A 17,175-nucleotide genomic window follows, 5' to 3' on the forward strand; every position below is an offset into this window, starting at 1 on the left:
CTTACCCGCACAGTCTGAGTGATTAATAACTAAATCACCCCTCTCTTAGCTAACTAGACTGGCGGAGAGTCGCACCGATCCCTGAACAATGCAGTTGTTCTCTTGTGAGCTACGGAGCTCGCCATCCCGAGAACTACTCTCAACTGCATCTTCCAGCTCGCACATCACTTCGGCACGCAGATCTGACTCGACATGGGTGCTCGCGTCTGTCAAGTCAGCAGTACCCTCTACTTCGCTAGCAACCTCGCTAACATTACAAGCGACGCACACTCGCGGTAACTGTGCCAATTCATTCGCAGCTGGCCTAGCTGCCTCTACAGTGCTCTGTTGGCACAGCACCTCGTCGCTCTCACTCTGGCCTTTAACGCCCTCTGTTGCCACTAAGGCATTGTTAGCTGCCACTTCGAGTTGACTTATGAACGTGCTGCTAATCTCGCAGGTGCTGCTATTTCTTTCGGCTTTTGAGCAAAATCTGCTATCTGCTTCCTCCCACTTTCGCTGCGTCCAGCCTACAGATTTCTCAAGCCGCTGTTGACTTTGCTCGATTAACTGCTCAAAACCTTGAATCTCATTGTTCAATGCAGCAACGTACTGCCTCGTTACTTCTGTTAGGCCTTCTTCCTGCGAAACCCCTTTCAGTTTCTGCCTAGCTTCTTCCTGTTTTTGCCTAAATTCATCCTGTTCTTGCCTAATTGCTTCCTGTTCCCGTTTCTTACTTAGAATTCGTTTGCCCATTTGTTCTATGAATTTCAAATCATTGTTACTTTCTAGAATGGTTTTACGAATTTCTGTTTCCGTCAAGTCCTCCTCTACGTCTACCTCGATCTCTTCACACAATCACAACAGGTCAGCTCTCGTCAAACACATTAGGACCATGGTCGCTACTTTAAGCTTTGGCTCTGCTGTCACACAATACTTGCTGCGATACCCACGCAAATCAGAATATAAGTAAAAGATCCCAGCGAATCAAATCCAAAACACAGAGAAATTGAAGCCTGATAAACCTTACAGCCAAAACCAAACGCTTACCCACTGAAGCAGCACCATATCACCAGTCCTTCTCCGCCGTATCCAGTCAGTTGCAAGAGTTGGTCAATCCCAAGTCGCCTCCAACTTGATCAGGACACCGGTCGGTCACCATGTGCCAACGTCAGTCAGTTGCCGTTGCTGTCTCCGAGTCGTAGGCCGATCTGAGCCGTAGGCCGATCTCACCGCTGCCATTCAGTTGTCGGATTTGGCAGTCGTAGCTGTAGGAAGGAGCTTGACTCTTCGTCGGGACTTAGGAGAGCAGGATTTATTTTCATATTAACATTTTGAACAAGACATATATCGACAGTCTAGCGTGACTCCCATATGGAGTCCGCAAGACTAACATACCGCAAACAGCTTACGAGCACACAGCGCACGAGTACATTTCGAGCATGAGAACGAGCACGCAGCTCACTAGTACATTTCGAGCACGACAACGAGCACACACTAGCAGCGGGCAAACGCTGCTTATAAGCACTTGGTCCCCTCTTGATTCCAAGTTCACGGAAACGTTCGTCCAGTCATCGTTCGACGTCACCGTTCGACGTCACCGTAGATGACCCGCCGTTTTGGAGGAGGCGGGCTCACATACTCGTGTTGAACACACACACACAGGTGTAATGGTCCGGAGCCGACGTCAGAGGGGCTTCGTAGAACTCACAACTTGCCTTCACTCGCAACGGCGACGAGGCTAGAGGTTGGCGGTTTCAGCACAGAGCCTGCTTCGTCGAACTCCTTCACTCGCAACGGCGACGAGGCTAGAGGTTGGCGGTTTCAGCACAAAGCCTGCTTCGTCGAACTCCTTCACTCGCAACGGCGACGAGGCTAGAGGTTCGCAGCGGCGTTCCAAGATGAGGTTACCACCGCTGGCGTAACTGGCTGGCAAACTTGCACTGCAGCTGGCCGTTCTTAACATCATGAAGTCGCGCCTTCGATACCACTCCCGGCCGCGGAGGGCGTATTCTTGTGTGGTCTGAATCCGAAAAAGCGCTCGTGGACATAAAATTAGGTGTTCATTACAAAGAACTCCATGTGGTCGAAGTTAACGCGAAGCCCTCCTCTATACGGCGTCTCCCACATCTCCAGTGTCGCTTTGGGACGTGAAACCGCATCAATCAACATCGCTGACACTGATCAATTACTAGCCTTTGTCAAATGATCCAGATAATGATACCTGTATAATGTTGGAACTATGAGAAAGAAATTAAGAAATTCATGAGCCATTCCACTCTGTGAAGGTGGGTGACCAGCGAAGCTGTTTAGCCTACGACACAGAGGTGACGCAGAATTTTGAACATATAGGTACACGTTCGTTTACCGTGATTTTTTATATACATTCGCGTGGACGACGGTACCGCTGCCCAGAGGAGCCGGAGGAAACTAGACACACGTGACGTTTTGACGGGACCGCCACCACGGGAGAGCGGAAGGAAAGGCGATACGCAAGCACTTGGAACGCCGACAAAGAGAGGGCGGTGCGAACGTAGACATGACCGATGCGGGTCAAAGTGTAGTATCTGTTCTTATGAGCTCAATATGGGATACGGGTTGTATTTGGACCCCAGATATTAAACGTATTTTTTTTTTGCAAGTTGGCGGAGTGCTTCAATCCTGCTTCACGGTAAGCCCGGTATTGCACTATCTTCGGGATCGGTCCTCGGTTTTTTGGTCTACGGACATCGATCTGCTGGAAACTAGCCATATACAGCTCCACTCTAAAAAGAATTTTATAGGTTGCTTATGTATTTGCCAAATAGAGCGCCGTCAGGTATCAAATTTCTTCAGCATTTATTTTGCTAAATGTAGGAATTATTCCACGAGCGTGCACGTCTGATGAAGTACCTAAAGTCCCTGATCATATCTGTCTAACTCTCTCTCTCTCTCTCTCTCTCTCTTCGTTTTCTTTTTTTCGCATACTTATAAGGTGAGAATTTCCGAGGCTTAGTACATGTCACTGTGATTGGATATTTAAGAAATGATGCGGATCAAGTGATTTGCAATAAATTTCGGAGAATGTGTGACTTGTTTAGTACATTAGTGAGCCCACCTTTATCTTTTTGTTTATTTATTTACACAGCCTATCTTGAACGTTTATGCGCTATTGTTACGAAAGTAAAATGCGTCGAGATCGTTCTTTTCACGTGAAAAACAAAGCCTGCAAAGAGCGCGTAAAGCCGAAGTGATTAGCGGCTATCATCATCATGTTTTGTGACAAGGCCAACAAATAAGAATATTGAGAAAACATGTAAAAGGCCACCTCAACTACTTCCTCGCAGGGATATGAGTAAATTAGAAGGGTGATGGTTTGGGCTAATTGGTTTTCCATTTTAGATCGTGTGGTACAGCGCAAAGCAGGGACAAGGGACGCAAGAAAAACGAGGACAAGCGCTTACTGCCAACTGAAATTTTATTGCCTGGTGCAAGGTGTTATATATGAAAAAACAGAGGGAAAACGACATAAAAAATATATATGTAAAAAAAACAATACAGATTAACGTGTACGTGTTGTGTTTTCTGTCCCACACATGCTTTGTCAAGGAAAAGCACGCCTATGAAGAAACAAAAAGCCCAGTGTGAAGTCAGGCACCGCAACCGTTACGTGGATTGTGTGCAGGGGGCTGTGTACAGAATCCCCTTGAAATGCGGCGCATGCTACGTAGGTCAGACAGGCAGGTGTCGGAACAATCGTCTGCGTGAACATGCGAATAATGTTAAGAATGGAAAAAAAGGTTTCTAGCCCTGCATTGTAGCGCATGCGGTTGCACCCCTCTGTTTGAAAAAACAGAAGTAATCTTCACACACAGGGATGATCGAACGCGCATCATCATTGAATCGGCTAGCGTGGCACCTGAAGAATGACTGGGCATAAGCAAGCCATCCCTGGCCTTATCACCAAGGGAGTTAGCATTCTTAGACAAGGGCAGCGCGAACAGTGAGCGGTGATGACATCTTCAAAATGTTTTTTACATACATATTTTTTTATGTCGTTCTCCCTCTGTTATATATATATATATATATATATATATATATATATATATATATATATATATATATATATATATATATATATATATAACTCCTTGCACCAGGCAATAAAATTTCAGTTGGTAGTAAGCGCTTGTCCTCGTTTTTCTTGCGTCCCTTGTCCCTGCTTCGTGATGGACCACACAATCTAAAGTATGAGTAAAGTCATTCTTTGCAGAAGAATACGCGATAGTGGGTCTGGGGGCAGAGAGGGAGCTGTGGCTGCCGGTAGTGCCATATGGTAGTGCGCTGAGGGGCGCATGGGTCATCAGTTCTGTGCGGCCCGGTTGTTTTCGACGGTCTTGGCCTGGCGTTCTTCCCTGCATTCTCAAGTATAGCGATGCCGGAACGGCTTGCGCTCTCAATGCTCAGCGCCTAAAACATTTGCAAGGCGGCGCTCGGATACATTTGCGAGGTTCTATGGAGAGCAATAGCTTGTCAAGGAATAAACTTTCCTTCACTTCTTGCAAATGCGGCCGTAAATCAAGCTTGAACTATTCTTACTACAAGTGACCTCGCTGTCAATGGTGAACACAGATACGCGCGAGATGTCGCACTGGCAGCTGGTGTGGCATTGAGGCACCCGAGGCCAGCATACCGATAGCAAGCTGCTCCGACGCCCAGTGGAGCGCATTTTTCGGGTGGACCACTCTTTTGAAGTAGATCCTTCACGTTGACCAAGTTCGAGGTGCGGAACAGTGACCACACCCGCCAAGAAAAGAGCATGCGTCCTTGCCTTCTCAAACCGTGGTCTTCGAAACCCAAGAGTCTTCAAGGGAGTTCGTGTAGAGTGGATTAGCCTGGCCCCATTAACGAGTATTGTTTAGTGGCGCCTATCGAGGCCCTTGCGACATCGTGTATGCCAGCCACAATTATTCAGATGAAATCGAAAGCAAAACTAATTGATTCCAGACAGCGAGTGACTTAAGTCACCTTGTAGTGACGCTACCATCGCCAGTACTGCCGCCGCTGAATACGACGATAGTGCACGGTGTTGCGACGCCTGTATCTCGAACCTCTACCGGCGTTACTATTGGGTAGCGTGGCGTTGTCGGCAGGCTGCATGCAGGCGTCCGGTAGACCATGGCGACCAGATAGGGACGAGACTATTTCTAGTGCGAAATTTGCACTGTTTATTCAATGGTTGGTGACAGATGTAAAAGAAGAGAATGAATGATGAAAAAGGTACATTGCGAGGCCCGTTAGATAGGCCCACTAAAATCGTAGGCGGGATCTTGCTCACGTCAACGTCACGTGACATGCACTAAGTCCCCCTCGTTGCTTTGTGGCTGCTCCTTTTCTCCTGGGCGATGTTGTACGTCCCCGTTGTTGCTTTTCGGCTGCTCCCACTTTCCTAGGCGAGCTTCACTTGCTTGCCTCCGCTGGTGGCAATCCACGGGTCCGCGATGGGCGGCTGATCCTTTCTTCTAGGCGACGTTAGTTCGCGGAAAGGGTCTCCCCCCCGGAGTCAGTCAGTTCGCGAAAAGCGTTTTCACGCACACACACAAAGGGGCCTGTGAACACTGCGGGGCGCCCGCCGGACCGGCAACCACTCGAGACAACCATAGCAAATTAGGAATCCACCCTCCGTTTCGATGAGTCATGGTGGTTGAGCATCCTTTTTGCCCGGGGTGTTACACGCCAACCGTAACAACGGACAGTAGAGTTCACTGGGGGGAGCGCATCCATGGGGGAGCGTGAAGAAAGAAGCGCCATGGTGGTGAGCGTGCCTGCTGCAATTGACTGGAACCAGAGGCACCCACAATGGCGGCCGCCGTTGGTGAAATTACCGTCTACTAAATCCTAATCATGACGGCTGCAAACGTAATGTGGGTTCAAGCTTGGCGTCTCTTTCTTTCATACTTTCTTTCCTTTTCTTACTTTTCTGTGCGCTTTCGCGCGAGAAAGGAAAAAAGGGAAACGTTGTGGAGACGTAATCGAGAAGGTTGTCGATAGCCCGTGAGTTGGAGCGTTCCGTGACGGCTTTAATTGCTTCAAAACCTCTGATAGAGTCTACCTCTGATTATGCAGTGCGCCAGCTTTGATCATATGTATCGCAACAGATGAATGTGTCTACGCGTCGGCTGCTTTTTTCTTTTTCGAGCTTATCATGGCATGCCATTTTCAGCTCGAGTGTCACGCTTTTTAGGGGTGTGAAGAACGGTTATACAACGGCTGCAGAACGTGAGTGTGGTGGTCTAACTCGCGCACAAGCTCTCAGTTGAAGACGTTGTGCAAGTTAGACGCTGTCCGACGGAGCCACAGCTGTTTCGGAGCAGAACCAGCATCTGGCAGAAGCAACAAAAACATAAACTAGAATAAGTTAAAATAAATAAATAAATAATAAAACATCATTCAGGGTACTGAAAATGGCTAAATATATAGATGTGAGACATTACAAGGGATATCGCTTTGTTCGAGACACTGCTTGATTTGAAGTTTTTCTTTGTACCACACTGGTAAGATCATTATACACTTATAAGGATGTTTTTTAGTGTCAACTCACATCATCATGCCCCTCAGAAACAGTGTTTTGCATGGACAAGCGCTCTAATCAAGGGTGTTATTCGCAGCATCACACTGTTGGCAACGTTTGATTTTCGAGGTTGTAAATATCCCACAGTGTGTGTGCTCCCTCCCCCGTCACCTAAGTAGGGTGGAGGAAGTTGTGCTTTGGAGCCTTCGGGCTAGGATAGCCCTTTCGCTGATTGTCACCTCTGTATGAAACTTCTTCCAATGACGGAAGAAGATGCCTACCGCCTAGTATATGTATGGACTTGTTCCCGCTTGCAAGCAGAACGCTCCCGTCGCCTACTGCAAGCTGGCTTACCCTATATTGCCACGACCAGCTGTGATCGCTGGGTCCGCAGCTATGACCACCAACAAATATCACCGCCAACACCGCTTGATTTCATACACAGCACTGGTCTCACAGCACACATATATATGCACACCCTATGCATTATGCCTTAAGGCAAGTCTTGGTCACAATTTTAAAAAAACACTACAAATTACTCTTTTGAGGCAAAAATAAAATAATATTTAGCAAGATCATTACACTCACAAAGTAATATACCTTATAAACTTATGTTACAATAATTTCTAAATAAACAAAATCGACAGCGTTAAAAAAACATCACCTCCATTGCGGCACTAACACAATTTTACTGTAATAATATTCACTAACTTGCAATACGGGAACTGCGCTAATTGCGTACCCTCCATGGCCACAATGCGCGAAAAGAAACAGTAGGAAGGCGGCAGGAGGCACAAGTTTCAGCACTCTTCGTGACACGTCGCAAAAGTTATATCCCATCTATATTTACAGCCGTACTTTGAAAAGCACCGATCGAAACGGTAAGCGCCTGTGTGAATCGCATAAATACAGTCTTCTATACGGACTTGCGGAATCTATTGTTTACTGTTTCGTGTGTTGGTGAGTAATAAATAATATTTACTTGAAGATTAGCTGCAGACAGACATTGGCAGAACTAATGTTGCAACGCTGGTATCAGTGTTACTGCTTTTCAGAATAATACACGCCTACACCCTTGTACGAATAACCTCAGAAAATATGCTCAGCCCTTCGATAATTTAAAGATGTAGCATGGGTGTATTCGTCATTGTTATGCTTCATTAAAAAAAAGAACTAAAAATTAGCACTGTACCAAGGGCGTATTGTATACATCATTCTACTTTTTTTTACTATTTTGCTTTTAAGGGTGTTAATAATTTTGCAGTGCATTGGATTCGTCGTAACGATGGTTTACCGTATGGAAAAATGCACAGCCGTCGACGAATGAAACAGGATATATCGATCGCGTGTGCTTCAATGCTCCCTGTATATGTGTGCTAGAAGAAGATGGTACTTTTGGCTATAGTTGAAGGTGACGTGTTATTTTACAGCGCGTCCCGGAGGCACGTATATATTCTCGAATACTCTGCATAATGCGGCGAAGATCACGCGCTCAGGCTGTTACTTAACAAGGGAAGAATGTGCGCTTATCGGCGAATGAAACGCGATAATCGGAGCGCAGGGCCTTGGTTTAATCCTGCGTAATGCGATCATGTGCTGCGAAGCAAATGTATGAGAGTGGCCCATGTCAATTGGTTTCAATGATTTTCTACCCCCCCCCCCCCCCCCCTCAGCCTTCTTTTTTTTCCTACTGCCCAAATAGCATACCCGCTTCTCCACGACGCAGAATGTAACGAAATTAAGCCGTGCGTTTGAATGATCGTGTTTCATTTGTTGCCCAATGTGCGTGAAAATTGAAAATGCGCACCAACGATACGACAGTCATCAGCAGCAGAAGGCGAAAAGCACGCTTCCTGCCCATCCCCATCTCGCTGTTGTACCGACATTTATCGCGCATGTGAAGTTTCTCTCTCTCCCGTCGCTATTCTCCTGTTGGGCCCCATGAAATTATGCATACTGGCATTCATTTGCAATATAATCCTAAAACCAAATTCGTCCCCTTCATGATGACTTCTCAGACTGACCCCGATTGGGCCGATCTGGCACGTCCCAAGCCCGGTGCCAATATAGAAGCTGCTCAGGCACCTCGTAACGACCCGCACCCAGAGCAAGCTAGGGACGCGGAAGTCATTCGCTTACGCAAAGAGAACGACGACCTCAAGAGCACGATCAAGAGGTTAGTTAACGAAATGGCAGAGATCAGAAAACTCGTTTCGAATGCGCCGGATAACGGTGCGCCAGGCAGGGCCACAGAGATTCCAATCCCAGCTCCAGTAGTCGGTACTGCGACGTCCTCCAAACGCAGAGCAGTAGTAAAACAAACAGGTGAATCGGGAGCGTTGTCCGCAGAAGTCAGCGAGATTAAGCAAACTCTCATTGGGCTGGCAGATGGCCTCAAACAGGTCACTGCTAGCGTCAGTTGTCTCACCGATAACGTTCGTCAAATTCAGGTTGCACTCCGAGACCCCAACAGGGGCCTCGGAGCTCTCGCTGATCGCATCGACGCCATTGAGGCGCGAATGGCTTCATCCGCCTCCGTCGTACAACCGCTCACCGTTCCCACCATACTAAAGGAAGCTAGACTTCAGTATCCCACCAGGGCGGCGACCGGAGGTCCCAGTCTTTGCGCAGCCCTAACTGCCCCGTTAGGTGGTAGTCCATCCGGTCTGCCATAATGGATAGGTCCAAAGAGAGTTTTCGCATTTGGAAATGGAACTGCAGGGGGTATTCTAACAAAAAAGCCCCTCTGCAGCAGTTCTTCAGGTCTTTCGCTGTCAAACCTCAAGTCATTGCTCTCCAGGAAACATTAGTATCCACCGCCTCACTCCAGGGCTACAGGGCCGTGTCGGGCCTGCCCACGGGGCGAGGGATTTGCACCTTGATTGATAAAAGGTTGACTCATCTCACCCACGACCTCAAGCTGGCGAGTGGTAAAATTTAATATGTCATGGTTGAGATCCTGCTCGACGTACCACAGCAGAATCAGCGCAGAAACAGCGTGTTCGTCCTCAATATCTACAGCAACCCCAGGGACTCGCGCCAGCAGTTCAAGACCATCCTCAAGAAAGCGACCGACTTGGCCGGCCCTCGACCCTTGGTCGTCGTCGGTGACTTCAACGCACCGTACGGCATCTGGGGTTACGTCTACAACACTACCAAGGGGCACAACCTGTGGCAAGACGCCAACGAGATGGACCTCACTCTGGTCGCTGACAAGAATTTTCCAACGTGCATCGGTAACTCCGTCACCCGGGACTCGACACCCGACCTCGCGTTCGTCAGGAACGTTCAGGACGTGGGCTTGGAGAACACCACCATGGAGTTCGGCAGCGACCACTACATTCTCGAGACCAACTTCAAGGTGTCTCGGAGTAGGATCAAGGAATTCACGTTCATCGATTGGGACCGCTTTCGTAAGATTCGCGAAGAACCCGGCAGAGCCAGGGCACCCGCCACTCTCGAAGAATGGTGCGAAGGCGTCGGGAACGACGCTTCCGCGGCTACCAAGAAAGCGGAAACCGATCTCGACGTCGAGCGGATGGACAGCAGACTTGCCCACCTGATCGAGGCCAAAAACGCCCTGCTCCGCCGATGGAAGGGTCAAAGGCTCAATTCCAGACTCCAAAAAAAGATCTCGGAGCTCAACAAGGTGATCGATGACCACTGCAAGGCGCTATGCCAGCAGCAGTGGGACGAGCTCTGCGAATCCATCGACGGACAGATGCGCAACGGCAAATCCTGGGGTATGCTGAAGCACCTTCTCGACGAAAGCGGCTCGAAATCAAATCAGAGGCATACGTTGGCCCGGGCCCTTCACGAAGCCACCAGGTCTCACGCGGTCAATGAGCTCGTCTCAAAACTCGTACAGAAGTACTTGCCCGTCCGTCGCGACGGAGATCCAGTGACCCAACTCACAGACTACCGAGGCCCTCCACGCCCCGAGCTCGACGAAGACTTCTCCGTTGCCGAGGTCAGACAGGCCATCTTCGCGCTCAACCACAAGTCTGCGCCGGGTCCAGACGGAGTCACCAACAGAATGTTGAGAAACCTCGAGGACACGTGGATCGTCTTTCTGACCGACAAAATCAACGAGTCCTGGAATAGCGGCGTTGTTCCTGCAGAATGGAAGATGGCCTGCACGGTGCTCATTCCCAAGCCCGGCAAGTCCCCGAACATCGAGAACCTCAGGCCGATTTCTCTAACCTCCTGCGCCAGCAAGGTCATGGAGCGCGTCGTCCTCAACAGGGTCAACGGGTACCTCGAAGACAACGAGGTTTACACGTACAACATGATCGGCTTCAACGCCGGACTCTCGACGCAGGATGCAATGAAGCTAATAAAGCATCAGATTGTGGATGACCGTTCCAGAGACGTCAAAGCTTTGCTCGGTCTGGACCTCAAGAAAGCTTTCGACAACGTGCTCCACAGCTTCATCGTAAAGACCATTTCAGAGCTGGGTCTCGGTTCCAGATTCCATAGCTACGTCAGCTCTTTCCTAACGGACAGGAAGGCCAAGCTTCGCATTGGGGACTTCCGCTCCAACGATGTGCCCCTCGGAGGGCGGGGCACTCCTCAGGGCGCCGTCATATCACCCACACTGTTTAACATCTGTATGATTGGTCTTTCCGAAAGGTTGGCACGCGTAGAGGGCGTCAAGCACACCATATACGCCGACGACATCACCTTATGGTGCTCCGGCGGCTGCGAGGGCAGAGTCGAAGAATCCATGCAGGAGGCGATCGACGTGATCGAGGAGTATCTCCGCCCCACCGGACTTCGATGCTCTCCCGCCAAGTCGGAGCTTCTGCTTTACAGAAAAGAGAAGGGAGGCAGACCCAAAGATTGGAAGCCAGTCTCCGAAAGCAGCATATCAGTCTTCGCACTTGTGACGGTGGGGGGGAGGTGATACCCAGGGTCGACGTTATTCGCGTCCGGGGCATGTTTGTCGAATTCAACGGCGGAAACGGAACAGCTCTCCGCAAGATCATCGCAAAGACAGACAACGCTTTCCGCCTCGTTCTCAGAATAGCAAACCGGCACCGAGGAATGAAGGAAAACACCCTCCTCAGGCTTATCAATGCCTTCGTACTATGTCACTTTACGTACACAATTTCTATGCACAACTGGCTCAGAGCGGAGCGAGACAAGCTCAACGCTCTCATCCCCAAAGTGGTCAAGAGGGCTCTCGGGCTACCCATCAGGACCCATACCGAGGATCTCCTCAAGCTGGGGGTGCATAACACTGCCGAGGAGATTGTCGAAGCCCAAGAACGCGCGCAACTCACTCGCCTGAGTACCACAGCTAGCCACCCTACCACAGCGGCAGGTAAACACATCCTCGAAGAGCTGGGTTACCAACCTGCGGGATTCCCGATGGTCAGTACCCCGATCCCTAGGTGCATTCGAGACAAGTTCGAAGTGGCCCCTGTGCCCCGAAACGTCCATCCCGTCCATAACGAGGGCAGACGCAAGGCCAGAGCAGCAGCCATCCTCAAACAGATCAAGCAACGAGACATTAGAGCAAGCTTCGTCGACGCCAGGGAGTCAGTCAGTGTTTTTATTTTCACCAAACAAAAACATCTGTGAAAAAGGGGAGACGGCGAAAAAGCTGCGGATACTGCAGCTTGACTAAGCACCGTCCACCCTGTAGGAGCAATGACAGGGTAAATATACAAGCAAAAAGAGAATTATACAAGCAAAAAGTGAATAATTAAAGTGACAGGGTAAACACTCAAGCGAAAGCAATAATTATTATACACCAGTACGAAAAATTGTACATATAGGGTCATTTTTGCATATAATAAAGCAAGAGGAGACAAATTGGCATCGTACTTCTATGCTTAGTGGAAACAATGATATAATGCAATACAATTTAAGGAATGTGCAGTTACAGAAACAAGCTAACTACATTGGGGGGTTTTAGTGTTTTGATTTCTATGTCTTGCTGCTCATATGCGTTAAGAGTGCTTGGTAATGTGTAGCTAAGCCTTTGCGTTCCGTAAATAGTGCGTGAGAATGGAGTTTTCCAGGGGGGTTTATACCGATGGAAGTAAATACTTTGAGTAGGTTCAAGATTTGCTAGTATGAGAAATGTGTCAAGCTTCCCGCGAGTTGCACTAATGTAGGATTGTAGCAGCCTGCATTTGTATATATTGTTCGCCGTAACAATTTTATGCTTAAGAAACAGATGGCTGGTGTGTTCAAGGTATGGTATGTTCTCTATTGCCCTAATAGCTCTTTTCTGAAGTATTTTTAGCTTATTCAAATTGGTTAATGTAGTGTTTCCCCATATTAAAGCACAGTAGTTCAAGTGAGCATGGAAGAGAGCTTGATAAATAAGTCGCTTTATGGTAAGAGGCAAAAGATATCGACAACGATTTAAAGCACCAACCACGCGTCTCAGCTTTAAGCTAATCTGATCTATTTGCTCATTCCAGGATACATGTTCATTAAAAATTACTCCAAGCGTCTTAATTGATTTGGTTACTGAAATTTTGTATGGGCCTAGGGTAATATGGGGAGGTAACTGTAGGGATGTGCCAAGGGCTCGAAAAAGGACACATTTTGTTTTTGTTTCATTTAGCGTTAAATTGTTTTTAGTGCACCAATCGCGAAGCTTATAACAGGAGCTTGCTGCTAGTGCCTCGAGAGTACCTAACTTTCTTCCAGTAAAAAATAGTGTGCAATCATCAGCATAAATTATAAATTTGCAATCTTCGTCGATGTTGATTATGTCATTGATGTAATATTGTTACGTAGGAAGACGCAGAGGAAAAGCTATGTACAAGTATATTTACAAGGAAAATACGCTGCGCTTGGCCAAGAGGCAACAGCCCGCGCTAGCTTCTTATCGTCGTCGTCGTCTTCACACTGCTGGCCTTTCGTGATCGCGCATATTGTGCCGTAGCACTACCCCCGGCTGCAAAAGCGCCGTCCCGGAGCGACTAAAGATCGGACTCGGAAGCAGTGTAGTAGGCCTTGAGCCTACTGACGTGTACGACATCACTAGATGCCACAGGAGAGGACGAGGTTGAGGCCACAGGAGCAATTTCGTAAGTCACAGGCGTCACCTGGCGCAGCACGCGGTAGGGCCCTGTGTATCGCGAAAGGAGCTTCTCTGAAAGTCCGACGTGACGAGAGGGCGACCACAAGAGCACGAGCGCACCAGGTGAAAACTGTACGTCACGATGGCGGGCGTTGTACTGACGCTGCTGAGTGGTCTGTGAGGCCGTCAGTCGAGCACGGGCAAGCTGGCGTGCATGGTCGGCGAGGGCGATGGCGTCGCGCGCATACTCGCTTGTTGAGACCGCAGCAGGAGGAAGTGCCGTGTCTAGGGGCAAGGTAGGTTCGCGACCGTACAGTAGATAAAAGGGAGAAAATCCGGCGGTGTCGTGCCGGGAAGAATTGTACGCAAATGTTACGTAAGGAAGGGCAATGTCCCAGTCGTGGTGGTCCTTGGAAACGTACTTGGCCAGCATATCGGTAAGAGTACGGTTTAACCGCTCTGTCAGGCCATTGGTTTGAGGATGGTATGAAGTAGTCAGTTTGTGTTGAATGGAGCAGGAACGCACAATGTCAGCGATAACTTTCGAGAGGAAGTTTCGACCACGGTCAGTAAGCAGCTGTCGCGGGGCGCCATGAACCAAGATAATGTCACGCAAGAGAAAGTCCGCGACGTCAGTGGCGCAGCTGGTAGGGAGAGCCCGAGTGATAGCGTATCGGGTGGCGTAATCAGTCGCGACGGCTACCCATTTGTTCCCAGAAGATGACGTGGGAAAGGGACCGAGCAGGTCTAATCCAACACGAAAGAACGGTTCCACAGGGACGGTGATCGGCTGGAGACGACCGGCAGGTAGCACCTGAGGTGTCTTCCGACGCTGGCAGGGATCACAGGCAGCAACATAGCGTCGAACGGAGCGAGCGAGACCAGGCCAATAGAAGCGGCGGCGGACGCGGTCGTACGTGCGGGTTACCCCAAGATGTCCTGAAGTGGGTGCGTCATGCATCTCAAAGAGCACAGTCTGTCGTAGCTGTTTTGGCACGACAAGAAGAAGGTCAGAGCCGTCAGGGAGGAAGTTCCTTCGATACAGAATGCCACCCTGGAGGACATATCGGCGAACGGATGCGTCGGTAGGTGTGGAGCGCAGACGCTCGATAAGTGCTCGCAGCGATAGGTCTCGGTACTGCTCATCGGCGATGTTACCGAAGGCAGAGACAGAGAAAATGCCGTTGGCGCTACTACTGTCGGCGTCGTCAGGCTCGTCGACCGGGTAGCGAGACAGGCAGTCAGCGTCCTTGTGTAGTCGGCCAGATTTATAGGTTACAGTATACGAATATTCTTGGAGGCGTAAGGCCCAGCGACCAAGTCTTCCTGTAGGATCTTTCAGTGAGCATAACCAGCAAAGCGCGTGATGGTCTGTGACAACGGAAAAGGATCGGCCATATAAGTATGGGCGGAATTTCGCAACCGCCCAAACTAGGGCCAGACACTCACGCTCAGTGATGGAATAGTTGCGCTCCGCGGGTGAGAGGAGCCTGCTGGCGTAAGCGATAACACGGTCGTGGCCACGCTGGCGTTGTGCCAGTACTGCTCCAATTCCGTGACCGCTGGCATCAGTACGGACTTCGGTAGGCGCAGAAGGATCGAAATGGGCCAAAACGGGAGGCGTTGTGAGAATGTCGATTAGATGAGAGAATGCAGAGGCCTCGTTATCGCCCCACTGGAAAGGAGCGTCTTTTTTCAAAAGGTCGGTTAGTGGTCGTGCTATGGCGGCGAAATTTCTCACGAAACGGCGGAAGTACGAACAAAGGCCGATGAAGCTGCGCACATCCTTGACACACTTCGGAACAGGGAAGTGCGTAACAGCATGGATCTTGCCTGGGTCCGGTTGCACTCCGTTCGCGTCAACGAGATGTCCAAGGACGGTAATCTGGCGACGGCCAAATTGGCACTTCGATGCGTTGAGCTGCAGACCGGCTCGCCGAAAAACGTCCAGGACTGCTGAGAGGCGCTCGAGGTGCGTAGCGAACGTTGGGGAGAATACGATAACGTCGTCCAAGTAGCACAGGCACGTGGACCATTTGAAACCGTGAAGAAGGGAGTCCATCATGCGTTCAAAAGTGGCAGGGGCGTTACATAGACCGAACGGCATCACTTTGAATTGATAAAGACCGTCGGGTGTGACAAAAGCAGTCTTCTCGCGGTCGAGATCGTCCACGGCAATCTGCCAGTAGCCGGAGCGAAGGTCAATAGAAGAGAAATAGCGAGCACCGTGGAGGCAGTCAAGGGCGTCATCAATCCGAGGTAGGGGATACACGTCCTTTTTGGTAACCCTGTTAAGGTGCCGATAATCCACGCAAAAGCGCCATGAGCCATCCTTCTTTTTGACCAGTACTACAGGTGACGCCCATGGACTATATGATGGTTCAATAATGTTCTTGGCAAGCATTTTGCGAACTTCTGCGTGAATAACTTGACGCTCAGCTGGTGACACTCGATACGGGCGGCGATGAATAGGAGGGGCATCGCCGGTATTAATGCGATGTTTGACAGCTGTAGTTTGGGCTAAAGGACGATCGTTAAAGTCAAAAATATCGTGGTAGGAAAACAGAACGCGGTAGAGTTCACGAGCGTGCTCGGAGGGCAAGTCGGGGGCAATCATTTTCCGTAAGTCAGCGATGGTACAATTTGCCGACTGCGATGGTAGAGGGGTATCGGATGAAGTGTCGTCTACTGCAATGGATGCTACTGAGTGATCCTCGAATGAACAAAGCTGGGCCAAAGACATCCCACGTGGCAGCACTTGTGTCGTCAAGCCAAAGTTGACCACTGGCAGGCAGACGCAATTCGCCGTAATAGATAAAACTGTATGGGGTACTGTGATCCCGTGTGTAAGGAGGACGTCTTGCATAGGAGCCACGATGTAGTGACCGTCGGGGACTGGTGGGGATGACACTAGGTCAACGTAGGTCAGTGCCGAAGGTGGCAAGCGAACGAAGTCGGCGGAACTGAGGCGACTGGGGTGTGGTTCAGCAGGATCCAGAACAGGCAGGTCAAGGCGGAGAGTACTGGCGGAACAATCGATGAGAGCAGAATGTGCGGAAAGGAAGTCTAAGCCGAGGATGATGTCGTGGGGACAGTGGGCGATGACTGTGAATAGCACGATTGTTGAGCGATCGGCGAAGGAGACGCGGGCGGTACACATACCAATTACGGGGGCTGTTCCGCCATCGGCGACACGGACAACAGGCGTCGTGGCGGGCGTGATAATTTTCTTGAGCCGGTTACGAAGGTCAGCGCTCATTACGGACAAATGCGCCCCAGTGTCTATGAGAGCAGACACAGAAACACCGTCGACTTGCACGTCAAGAAGGTTCAGATGAGTGGGCAAAGTCAGTAGAGGATTTGGCGGCGTAGGGAGCAATGCAGCGTCACCTCGAGGCGCTGCATCGTCTAGTTTTCCGGCTGGGAGCGGCGTCCGAAGGGAGTCGGCGAATAGGAGCGACGGGGCTGGGGAGAGCGAGATTGTCGTCGTTGGGGCGAAGGCGAACGAGAATAGGGGCGGTTCGTTGCAGGAGAATCAGTGGCGGCATTATCGGAGCGTGCGGCATAGGGACGAGAAGGGCCACCTGAGGGGCGAGAGTAG

At 49.9% G+C, this 17,175-nt stretch overlaps 1 pseudogene; it reads left to right on the plus strand.

The window, feature by feature from the left end:
* Positions 1–2,521: 2,521 nt before the first annotated feature.
* LOC126548691 (U2 spliceosomal RNA) lies at positions 2,522–2,693 on the plus strand (annotated as a pseudogene).
* Positions 2,694–17,175: the final 14,482 nt, after the last annotated feature.

Source organism: Dermacentor andersoni, chromosome 1, assembly GCF_023375885.2.
Source record: "Dermacentor andersoni chromosome 1, qqDerAnde1_hic_scaffold, whole genome shotgun sequence".
In the NCBI taxonomy this organism is placed as follows: Eukaryota; Metazoa; Arthropoda; class Arachnida; order Ixodida; family Ixodidae; genus Dermacentor; species Dermacentor andersoni.